The following is a 12,478-nucleotide window of genomic DNA, read 5'->3' on the forward strand; positions in this document are numbered from 1 at the left end:
CTCGCACTTCTCTGGACTCACGCCGCGACGGTACTCCAAACCCCGGGGGTCCTGTCATGGAGATGAAGTAAAGGAAAAGGAAGAACTCAAGCAGCTGATAAGCGCACGAGGGTGCCAACCAGCCATTGTGACTCTTGCCTGTGGGTTTTCCTCTGTAAACGCATTTTGTACAGAAGTCTCTAACCCCCTAACAATATAAAAGATGTCACAAAGAATCTTTTGGCAACATATATTGAATAATGCAAGAAAGCACTAGGGGTAAATGAAGGTGCTCCTTTCTACAGAATTACTCTGAGATAATACAGAACACACGCATAGAAAGAACATCACAGAAAGTCCTTTGAAAACATATTTCAAGTAACAAGTGAGGCATAAGGACTTGAAGATTAGAAAATATTGGAGAAGATCCTCTATTTCTAAGCTACATCACAGAAGAAAAAACTGCAGCAAGGCACAGCCATAAAGTCACATAAGTTGCTTATTTCTTTTAAATTATTTAGAAACTCCTTTGAAAGCATGTGTTTCTGATGAAAAATTAAAAAAAAGATAGTTTAGGCACTCCCAAATTAAATGTGTCCCTTCCCAAAAATACAATGAGTCAAAAAGTTTTTGTGCAAAAAAACTAGTTCTTCGACATGTGGAGAAGAATGTGGTCTCTTCTGCAGGTTACAATGGCACCCGCTTAAGGGGGGAGGCTACCATCGGATACCAACTTTTTTGTTTATTGAGATATCTTAATGAAATTTTCAGGATAGACTTATAGCAAAAGCATTAGAAGAACTACAAAATTTCATCAAGTTATGTTCACTGGTTTTCAAGTTACAGCAGAATATCAGGATAGTGCACATGGTTCTCTTATTCCAGGCCTGGAGAACTTTCAAAAGGTGCTGGAACTGTGAAATTAACTATGATGATTCCCAGATTGATACTCCAGGGGGTAACAGAGCCCTTTTTTTGAATTTCCTTGCTGAAAAGTTTTAGCAGACCATCAAACTTTGTGTTCGTGATTAGGATATTATCAATCAAATTTTGATTAAATATAATAAATAACACAAACAATATATTGAAAAAATGGGCTTGTCACCCCCTCAGAAATTTATTCATGTACATAATAAAAAAAGACTTATGGAAATCCAATGAGTGGTTCCAGAGATATGGCTGGAATAAGCAGCCTCACTAGCCAAAAAAGTCATTTTGAGAAAACGACATTTGAAAGTTTTGAGCACATAGGCAGTTCTAAAATGAACCTGTAGCGTAACTGGAGGTGTCCTTTGGCACTCTCTTTCTTTGCCACCTTTCCATCTTCTCTAGGGATCGCTTCTTAGCCTTTTTCAAGCGCAGAGAATCTTTCTCGGCTGCCCGTTGAATGGCCAGGTGGCCAGGTGTTAGCCCCACTGATGAAGCTAGCTCTTGGGTGGCCCTGTAGCAGCCAGCATTGTATCTTAGCACTGCATCATGCAGTGCTGTCTCCACAGCAATCAGTGACGCATGCTGCTCTTTGGGCATGAGGGACCACAGCACAGAGTGAAAGGACTCTGATGCATTCTGCGTCTTTGCTCCCAGGCAGCGTTGCAGAAGAGAAGCCTGTGAGAGCCTCTCATAAATGGGTAGAAGTGCATCTGCAACATAGCGTGGCAGCTTGTACGAATGCTTCGTAGGTGGAACACCGGTAATCTTGCTGGCATTGTGACGACACCAGGAGTCTGCACCCTCTGGGCACAAGTCGTGGTGCGGCTCCTCATTCGTCGACGTCACATGGTGGTACGATGCCATCACTGCCCGCCGCATTGCAGCCACATCATCGGAATTGTTCCGTAGGGCCCAGCCATAATAATCTGTCAACTTGTCGATGAGGGCCTTTGTCAGCCTGCCCTTCCCTCCCAAAGCCTTGTCACTTTTCTGCACAAGGTTGCGAAGTGCAGTCCCCATCCTCTTCTGAACGTGGTTCAGGCATTCCTCTTTTGAAATGGGGACCAGTCCATAAACATTTTCTTGTACAAGGGCAGAGAAGGTGGCACTATCTCCATCAGACACGAGCGTTGTGTAACGGAGGTTGTGCTTCGACAGTGAGCGTGAAAAGAGGATGATAGCTGCCTCAACCTCCATTCTCCCCGATTTAAAGTCGGTGTTTTTCTGGCACACATGATTCTCCAGCCAGCATGCATAGTCTGCGTCTCCAGGCTTTGGCCCTACTTGGCAACCAAGGCACTGATTAGACAGAACAACGGCGTCCAAGATAAGGCCCGTATGGTATTCGATAATTGCCCCGACTCCAATATGGGATGTGTGCCCACGCTTGTGCCATGTTCCATCATAACAAACTGTTATATCCCTGGTGAAATATTGATTTATTTCTTTGTAAGTGGCTTTTACAGCAGAAGCAGATTCTGCATAGAAATTTTCTATGCATTGTGTCTGCGGTTCCCTGAATTTCTTCAGGTGCTTCTGAAAGGTCTTGTGATGAAGGCCACGATGGGACACGTTCATCGCTGCCCAAAAGTCGTTGAGAGCTGTTTGTCCCTTGCCTATTTGTTTTGTTGCCATAATGGCTCTTACATTCACATCAAAGGCCTTTGTGTCATCCTGACGAGATGAACTCCATGAGCTTGAAACTACTCCACAATGCAAGCATACTAGCTCAAGCTTTGCAGCAAGTCCAAGTTGGGTGCCTCCTCGTACCTTCATCCCAATCGCGGTGCACCGGTGGCACAGGGTCCGAGATAGCAGGTCGTCTAGGGCATCCATTTGAACAAGGAAAAATTTTTCGCCTTCACTTGTAGTGGTGGCAGCTTCATGATCGCGCTCCATTGCCTGAAATTTCCGCTCCGTCGCTGGCATAGCGCCAAGTTCTCTTTGCACAGCAGCACGTTGTTAATCCGCCGCCTCTTTCTCCTCGCACGTCAGGAAACTTGTTCGCAAATGCACAGTTGACGACGCGATCGCACTCGAGGCCGATGAAAGAGAAGATGCGGAAGCCACTGTCGATGAGCACGAGACACCAGGCGCACTTGTAACGACAAATTCTTGCACCGGCGGAGCAGGAGTCCTGTTGCTAGGCGCGTCGATGCGACCACTCTCTTGCGTAGATGAAGCAGAAGCTGCCCCACAGGTACCGTCGGCGCGATCACCGTCGGCGCACGTGCGAGCGGAGAGCCTCGCCGCACGGACAAGCTTCATAGCTCGCTTCCTTGCACCGAACGATTGTAGCGTCTTCTTTTTCGTTGGGCGCATCGTGAGCGAACACAACAACGGTCTCGCATAGACGGTTGAAAATCGTTTCGAAGACACTTGAAACGTGGAGAGTATGCGAACGGCTGCAACGATACACGGAAGCGAGCGGAACACAAAGACGCCGGACGGAGGAGCAGCAGACGAGCGGCCGCATCGGCCGCATTATGCGCAAGAGCGCTACGTCATCGCGCGCAGCAGCCAATGGCAGTCGCGGGCTCCCCCGCGTCCTTGGGGAGCGCGCGCTTCGCCCAATCCCAGCTGCGCGCCTCAGCCGCGGGAAACTTGAAAGCTCTCGCGAGCCCTCCAATCATGAGCGGCTTGCTCCTCTCCTGCGCTGCCGCCGGCGACGCAGGTGGCGGGGAAAGAAAGAGCAAGAATTCACAAACAAAACAACACCAAAATGGCGGCGCTCCGTCGAGCGGTCGAGAAACTGCGATCACGCCAAGTTGGTGTATTTTGAGCGCTCGCACGCCGCTCGAGGGCCGCCGCGGCATGTTCTAAACTTTATTTCAAATGGTTTCGCGACGAATTAGACGTTGATATTTACAGAAAAGGTAGTTTATGACACATACTGCCCGAATATGTGGTTTGCCAAAAATCGACTTTTTCGCGATTTTTCGGTTTTCAAAAGCCGCGTCCCCCCTTAAGACAACAACTTTTCACTTGTTGTTTGATCGCGAGCTCTGACCTGCAGGCTATCTTAACAAGGGATAGGTGAAGGTGGGTGTCTGTGCTCGTCCACCATTTGAGTGGATTCTCACAGCGAGGAAGGAAGGGAGATCTCAGATAGCCTTTAAGATCATCTTTGATGGAAGGACTAGACTTCGTAGGGCCATCTAAAGCAAAGCTGGCAAAGGCACTCCACACTAAAGCATCTTGGGAGCTATCTAAACTAGCACTACTTCAATTGATAGTTCCGGGTGTACAACTTCGAGCGTTACCCCTGCTGCTTTCGAGAGAAGAGTGCAGGCCTATTTCAACTTGGCCCTTGCAGTGTAACAGGCATCCTTTAATGTTTGATCCAGCAACATCACTACAGTATTTTCTGATCTCTTACACCAGGACTTGTCCTGATGCTACGTGCCAGGGTTACAGAGATAGACAATCACTCATCTAACTGAGCTGTGCATTGAGGTAGTACGATGCTAGTGTACTCCAGCAACAGAATGACTAGAGGCAAGTGGGATACTTGACCCTAGATAGCTCTGTCATGGCTTGGGCAAGTGGATCAGGCATCTTCACAGCAGCAGTCATCAGCTTCCATTAAGCCGCAGTGAGATTATAAGCCCCATCACACCCTGAAAGCTCCACAGTGATTGGCCTGCGAACCTTAAAGCAACCTAGGCATTACTTAACGCTCGCTATACGAACACGTGGGAACATCTTGCACAACTTCAAGGACATCCAGCTGCATTTCACTTTGTACTTGTATAAGACATGCTCATAAGCATGCACAAGGTTTCCCTTCAGGGGAGAGCGAAGGTTCGTTGCAGTGCCCCTCCCCCATCAGGCTTCTCCCCCCTTTCAATAATGTCGTCCATGTATAAGGATGACTTTGCACGAGCCCTCCTCGTGCGCACATGCACGCCTGAGTTTTTGGGCTTTTCTTGTAGCTGCCAACTATGTAGCCCTAGCCTTTGTGCACAGTTGAGAAAATCGGGCTACCTCCCGCTTCACACCACTTACACAAAACAGCGTGTGCCCAAAACATTTTATGCCTATCCAAGGTCACTGAGCAATTCCTGCAGTGAAATTTCCCCTCTTATCTATAACAATGTACAGTGCTCAACTTGGCTGTCTATAACGACGGAGCGTCGCGCGCGGATTGGCACGAGCGACATGCACAGTTGAAAACTGAGCACCTCTGAGCATGCGCAGTGTAACCGGTGCTCTCGCCATGTAATTTCCTTCTTTGTTATTGCCACGGCCGCAATAAATGAATTCGCCGTGAGAAGTGCTGCCAACCGTCTTGCGCCTTAAAAAAAGAGAGAGAGTGCAACCACCAGGTCAGCGTGTTTTATACTGCGCTCTTATTCGCGGTTCGCAGTGCTGTATCATACCGACAATGCGCCTGACAAAGAATATTGCGCATAACCCTGTGAACTTTTCATAGCTCAATGTATTTATTTCCGTGTCTTATGATTGAATTTCATCATTCTTTTGTTTACCACGTTTCACCAACGGCCCGTTGATTGTGACTAAATGTGGGTTTCGATTGCGCATACATGAAAACGTTGTGAGCGTACCCTTGCCTTTGGATGTTTATTACAAGTAACTCATATAAGTATATCAATAAAGGTGTCATATGTAATATGAAGCCACGCATGCGGTATTATTTCCTTGTGTGTTTCGTGAGCGAACATTCATTGCTGACAGTTTAAGTTTGAGCAGTAACTTAGCCGCTGCAGAAATCTTGTCGTAGTTCATTAGCTGGGACTGCAAGTGATTGTACATACAACTAATAGCGCATTGCAGCTCCACCAGACCACCGCAAGCTCTCAATTCTCTGAGAAAGAGATTCGTAGAGATGGTCCACAAGAGGGGAATCATTTCTCAGTCGGACCCACTTCGTTTCAATAGCGCACCACAGATCGTCCGCGTTGCATGTCGCAAGCCCAGGCTGTTTGGCGAGGTTTCTTTTCATTGGACCCCACACATTTTCGATTATGTTGAGGTCAGGGCTTCTAGAAGGCCAGTCCGCGGTAATTATTCCAAAGCTGTCAAGAAGCTCTCAAATTTTTTTTGCCGTGTGAATAGGTGCCCCATCCTGTTGCAAGTGACACAGTCCGCCTGGAAAGAAACCGTCAAGGAGGTAGGGCAAAAGGACTGTTTCTAATACGTCCATGTAGTAGGCTGCCGTCATTCGCCCTCTAACCTTGTGTAGTGGTTCTAGTCCTTGGTAATTGGTAATTCTAGTCCTTGGCATATCAGTGCCCGACACGGTCACTGATATGCGCCCACTGGAGCGAACAGTCCGGGTATATTTTTAGTTATACCTGCATGATAAAGCATAGTTGTTTTAAAAAAAAACTTGTCTTGAGCCCTTATAAACTGTGGCGTTGTAACAAGCTCGCATGCTAAGTAGAAAATCAACGTGGCGAAAATACTCTTGCTCAGAGGCGCACATACCATACTACGCATGCCTATACTCATATGCAAAAAAAATGTATATTTTGTCATTATACTCTATTGTCTGTCATAAGCTAGGCTTTCAGTTGACCGGGAACCTTATGTGCTTCTGCAGTATAATTCCCCCATTTTACACTTGGGTTTTTCGTAGTACCCGTCGATTCGTACTCTCACTTATTCCATAAGCAGTAGTTACCTTAATTAGCAGTAAGGCTCTACGTATGGCCTTTATCGTGCACTGTCGTAGAAGGGCATTCTCATGCTTCCTCTCTTTCTCTCTCTCAGCGGTACCTTGGCTTTATGAGTGCACAACGCCTTGATCAATAGGCTGTGCCTTTGACGTTGTGTTAGGTGGGAAGTAAGCGACCTTAGTTGCATGTAGCTGGAGAAGGTGCATGTGGCTCGAGCAATTGTCAAGGAAAAGTAACACATTCTTGTTTTGTTGGGGCATATTGATGTCAAAGTCGAGCAACCATCTGTTGAAAATGTCCTTTGTCGTCCAGGCACTTTTGTTCGAATCCCAGTCCATAGGAATGTGCATGCTGCGCATGCACCGTGGTCTTTTCGACTTGCCTATAACCAAGAGTTTGGTCTTTTCGCTCCCATTTATATTGCAGCAAAAGAGAACGCTAACGCGCTTCTTGGACTTCTTGCCGCTGTGGCAAGCGGCTTTGGCAAAACAAAAAAGTCTTTCTTGGCTTTAACTTATAAAAAAAGCGCTCTCATCGGTGTCGAACACATCCTGCAATGCATAGCCTTCGAGGTGAGCGGGAAGAAGATCGGACTTCCAGTCGGCAACAACAGTGTCGTCGACGCTTGCCGACTCTCCGAATAGACACTTAAAGGCGATTCCGTGCCTCGATTTAAAACGGTTGAGCTAACCTTCATTGCATTGAAACTGTTTTTGATTAAAGACAAATGCAAGTTGCTCCGCACGTTTTCGTAGCAGCAGTCTGTTCTCACGGATATTTCGCGAACGGGCGTCACGAAGCCACATCAGCAGGCCTCTTCGATGCCAGACTATGAAGCTTCACTGAACCGAAACCTCTTGGGTTGTAAGTCACCTGATACTTTCTTCGACAAGATCATCCCTTTGGCGTTGACAATTGTGTTGACTGTCTGCTTCGACAAGACGTACGCTATGACGACGTCCACCTGCTTTTTCCCCTTCTCAGCTTGCTCAGTGATATCAAGCTTGACTTTTAGAGATATCTGCTTATGCTTCGTCGCTTGCAGTGGCTTACAACGCGCGTCATTGGCTGATGTGCTCGGCTCCATAGGCTCCATCACATCGTGATCACGCACACAATGAATCAATGCACCCCCCGTCAGCGCTATGCCGACCATAATTTCTATTCCGAGAGGGGCCGCTACCAAGCGAGCGCTTTCTATCAACTTTGTTTTTTTTTTTACTTTGGCAAAAGTATGCAATTGCTAAGGAAGTATCTCTTTAATGTTTTTTTTGGAGTCGATAAGTAGACTGTTTTTTGCTTTGATAACACTACCATCATAAAGAATTATCGATTTTTGTACAATGCATTAGCCATTAGCCGTAGTAAGCCTCGCTAGCCAGATCGATGCAAGCCAAGCACGGCCGTCTCAAAATGGCTGCCACCCTGCCACCTGAGTTGACACCGCAGGCACAATGCTCCCTTCCTGGAAGTATGCCAAGCGATGTGAAAAGTCCGCTGTAAAAGAGTGCTGGCTACTTTTCTGGCCTCTTATTTCGGTCAATTATACCCGAATGTTTGTTATACCCGAATCCGTTGTAAACAAATCTTGATCAATGGTAGAGATAAGAAGATCAACATAATGCCACAAATCGGTATGTAGTTTCCGAATGTCAGTTGTGAGCAGATCCATTGTAACAAGGTTATACATACTGTAGTAGTAGTAGTCCCCATTGGCATCTCCAGGATGGTGCAGCACTTGATGCATTGTGCTTCTCGCCCTGGTGGCACTTTCACATAAAATCTTCCATATCATGTTAGCATCGTAAAGCGGTGACTACGTCAGCATTGGACATGGCACTCCCTAATAATGCTTATAGTTAAAATGACGGACAAAGAAAGAGGCGCTGGCTAACATACGATTAAGCTGTCAGAATATTACCGTTTCATGATTTTGATGAAAACAGTCATTGGGCTGACACGGCTATGTGATATTGTTACGAGTAACTTGTTTAATGATCTATTTAGAGCGCACAGAATTCGACGAGTAAGATGGCGCCAGACCAGCATCCAACGAAAACTGACTTCGTCCTCCTCTTTCATGCAGCCGTGTTTAGCGGCTGTTTTGTATCATAACCCCCGGCGGTAGAAGCACCGTCTCGGTGCTAAATTTACGCAGATGATGTCGAAGGGGGGTAATAGGGCTTTAGCCGAGCCACGTGAACAATGTCGCTCGGAGCTGACGATGACTTTGTTGGATCAGTTGGAACAATCTCGTACGTGACGTCTGTCACTTGGCGAACGATACGGAATGGTCCAGTGTAGGGCGACAACAGTTTTTCTGACAAACCCACACGCCGAGTAGGTGACCAGAGGAGCACGAGAGAACCCGGAGAAAAGTGCACGTCCCTATTGTGAGAATTGTAGAGCTGTTGTTGGCACGCCTGTGAAGCCTGTAGACGGTTACGGGCGACTTGGCGCGCGTGGTCGGCGCGGGCAATGGCTTCCCCAGCATATTCAGTGGCCGCAGGTAGTAACGTGTCTAAAGGTAAAGTTGGCTCCCGGCCATATAGTAGATAGAAGGGCGAATATCCGGCAGTGTTGTGACGAGATGAATTGTAGGCGAACGTCACATACGGCAAATGAATGTCCCAATCATGGTGGTCTGGCGCAACGTATTTGGCAAGCATATCGGTTAGGGTCCTGTTAAGGCGCTCCGTGAGGCCATTTGACTGGGGATGGTACGACGTAGTAAATTTGTGCTTGGTATGGCAAGACCTCAGGATTTCATGAACGACAGCTGATAAGAACGTGCGGCCACGGTCGGTGAGAAGTTGACGGGGAGCACCGTGCACTAATATTATGTCGTACAGCAGAAAGTCCGCAACGTCGGTAGCGCAGCTGGTCGGGAGTGCTCGTGTGATTGCGTACCGCGTCGCGTAGTCCGTGGCAACAGCAATCCATTTATTTCCGGCTGTGGAGAGTGGAAAAGAGCCCAACAGGTCGAGACCAACTCAAAAGAAAGGCTCGTTGGGAACGTCGATCGGCTGAAGGTAGCCGGCTGGGAGGGCAGACGGCGTTTTGCGACGCTGACAGGGCTCACAAGCGGCGACATAGCGTCGAACAGAGCGGGCAAGTTCAGGCCAAAAAAACCGACGTCGTACTCGATCGTAGGTGCGAGAAACGCCCAAATGGCCCGTTATGGGAGCGTCATGGAGTTGACGCAGGACAGAGGAATGCAGGTGCGCTGGGATGACAGGAAGTAAGTCTGATCCGAAGGAATCAAGGTTTCGGCGATATAGGATCCCGTCTTTCACCAAAAACATTCGTAGGGACGGGTCGCGTGGCGTTGACTCCAGTTTGTCAATGATGGCTCGTAAAGAAGCATCCCGACGTTGCTCTTCGCCAATGTTTAACAGCTGCGACACGGAAAAAACGTCCGTGATAGCGTCGGTATCGGTTGCTTCGTCAACAGGGTAGCGGGATAAACAATCCGCATCGTGATGTAATCGCCCTGTTTTGTACATTACAGAGAACGTGTACTCTTGAAGGCGTAGAGCCCAACGAGCGAGACGTCCCGTGGGGTCCTTCAGGGAGGCTAGCCAGCAGAGCGCGTGATGATCCGTGACAACACGGAATGAGCGCCCGTACAGGTATGGGCGAAACTTGGCGACTGCCCATACAAGGGCGAGGCACTCGCGCTCCGTGATGGAATAGTTGCGCTCGGCTGGAGATAGCAGTCGACTTGCGTAGGCTATAACACGGTCGTGTCCGCGTTGTTGCTGCAATAGCACAGCTCCTATGCCGTGTCCACTGGCGTCCGTGTGAACCTCGGTTGGGGCTAATGGATCAAAGTGAGCTAAGATTGGTGGCGTTGTAAGCAGTGTTGTAAGTTGCGAAAACGATGACGCTTGATCATGGCCCCAGGTAAATGAGGTGTCTTTCTTCAAGAGGTCTGTGAGTGGGCGTGCAATGGTCGCAAAGTCCTTAACAAAGCGTCTGAAATATGAGCACAACCCCACAAAACTGCGGACATCCTTTATGGTCCTCGGAACGGGAAAGTTCGTGACTGCACGAATTTTCTCTGGGTCTGGACGCACGCCTTGGGCATCGACAAGGTGACCGAGCACGGAAATTTGGCGACGAGCGAAGTGGCACTTGGAGGCGTTAAGCTGGAGTCCGGCTCGACGAAAAACGTCCAAAATAGCTGACAAACGATCAAGATGCGAGTCGAATGTGGGCGAAAAGACAATAACATCGTCAAGGTAACACAAGCAGGTGGACCATTTCAACCCTTGGAGCAATGAGTCCATCATTCTTTCAAATGTGGCTGGTGGATTGCAGAGTCCAAAGGGCATCACCTTAAACTGATAAAGACCATCAGGAGTGATGAATGCGGTCTTCTCGCGGTCCATCTCGTCGACGGCTATCTGCCAGTACCCTGACCGAAGGTCAATAGTTGAAAAATAGGTGGCACCGTACAGGCAGTCGAGGGCGTCGTCGATGCGAGGTAAAGGATAAAGGTCTTTTTTGGTAATTTTGTTAAGGTGACGGTAATCGACACAAAAGCGCCATGTTCCATCTTTCTTTTTAACAAGGACGACTGGAGAAGCCCAGGGGCTGCATGAAGGCTCGATAATGTTTTTCGCAAGCATTTTGTCGACTTGGTGTTGTAATATTGCACGCTCCGACGCCGACACACGGTAGGGGTGTCGGCGAATGGGGGTTGCATGGCCAGTATTTATGCGATGGGTGACAATGGTCGTTTGGCCCAAAGAGTTGCTGGCAAAGTCGAAAATGCTACGATAGCCCTCAAGAACGTGGCAAAGCGCTGAAGCTTGCTCAGACGTGAGGTCCGATGACACCATTCGCTCAATGTCGGCACCCCAAGAACGTGATGGAGTGGAACCACTGACTGAGCTGCAGCAATCGTCAACTCTGAAGGGCTCGACATGGTCATCTTGGAGAGCAGTAATTTTGGCCAGGGAGATACCCTGTGGCAAAACTTGGGTGGTGAGTGAAAAGTTGACCAGTGGAAGGAAGGTGCGGTTTCTCTTAATCGTCAGAACCATATGCGGCACAGCAACCCCATGCGTAAGCATCACTGCAGGAATCGGGGCCACCATGTAATCACCATCAGGTACTGGCGGCGTGGAGGATAAGTCGACATGTGTGACGGAGTTAGGAGGGAGGCGCGTGAAATCAATGCAGCAGAGGCTGGTTTGCGGTGGGCTAGGTGGGTCGGAAAAGAGGGGTAAATCGAGATGGAGAGAGCCAGCTGAACAGTCTATGAGGGCAGAGTGCGTGGCTAGAAAATCCATACCGAGAATGAGTTCATGAGGGCAATGTTCGATAACGGCGAAAAGAACGACAGTGCTTCTCTCCCCAATAGACACTCGCGCGGAGCACATGCCAAGAATTGCGGCAGTTCCTCCATCGGCGACTCGTACAGCTCGGTTGAGGGCGGGCGTGACAACTTTTCTAAGTCGGCGGAGAAGGTTAGCACTCATAATGGACACATGCGCGCCACTATCTATCAACGCACTGACACGAACATTGTCGATAGTAACGTCCGAAAGGTTCCGGTTCGTTGTTAACGTTAATCGAGGATTCTTACGAAGGTCGTCAACGCAGCTCCACCTCCAGAAGCTGCACGGCCTAGTTTTCCGGTCGGAGATGCTGCGAATAGGTCGGGGAGGCAGCACGGCGTTGTGGGGGCGACCGGGACTGACGACGAGCAGGGGATGGTGACCGGTCGTAGCGAGGTCTGCTCAGAGGTGCTGTAGGAGCGGAAAATGTGGTCGGCGTTGATGGAGAAAGTGATGGGAACGATTCGCGAGCAGAAGTGGTGTAATACTGAGGTGCATAATGGGACGGTGGAGCCCAGCGGCTGCGGCAGTGACGTGCGATATGACCAACGCGTCGACAGTTGAAACATATGGGCCTGT

General features: G+C 48.7%; 1 protein-coding gene across 3 annotated transcripts in view; it reads right to left on the reverse strand.

Moving 5' to 3' along the window:
• Window positions 1–12,478, reverse strand: part of LOC142765277 (uncharacterized) — a 96,203-nt gene that overhangs the window by 17,389 nt on the left and 66,336 nt on the right. The gene's annotated exons all lie outside the window — the stretch shown is intronic.

Source organism: Rhipicephalus microplus, chromosome 6, assembly GCF_043290135.1.
Source record: "Rhipicephalus microplus isolate Deutch F79 chromosome 6, USDA_Rmic, whole genome shotgun sequence".
NCBI lineage: Eukaryota > Metazoa > Arthropoda > Arachnida > Ixodida > Ixodidae > Rhipicephalus > Rhipicephalus microplus.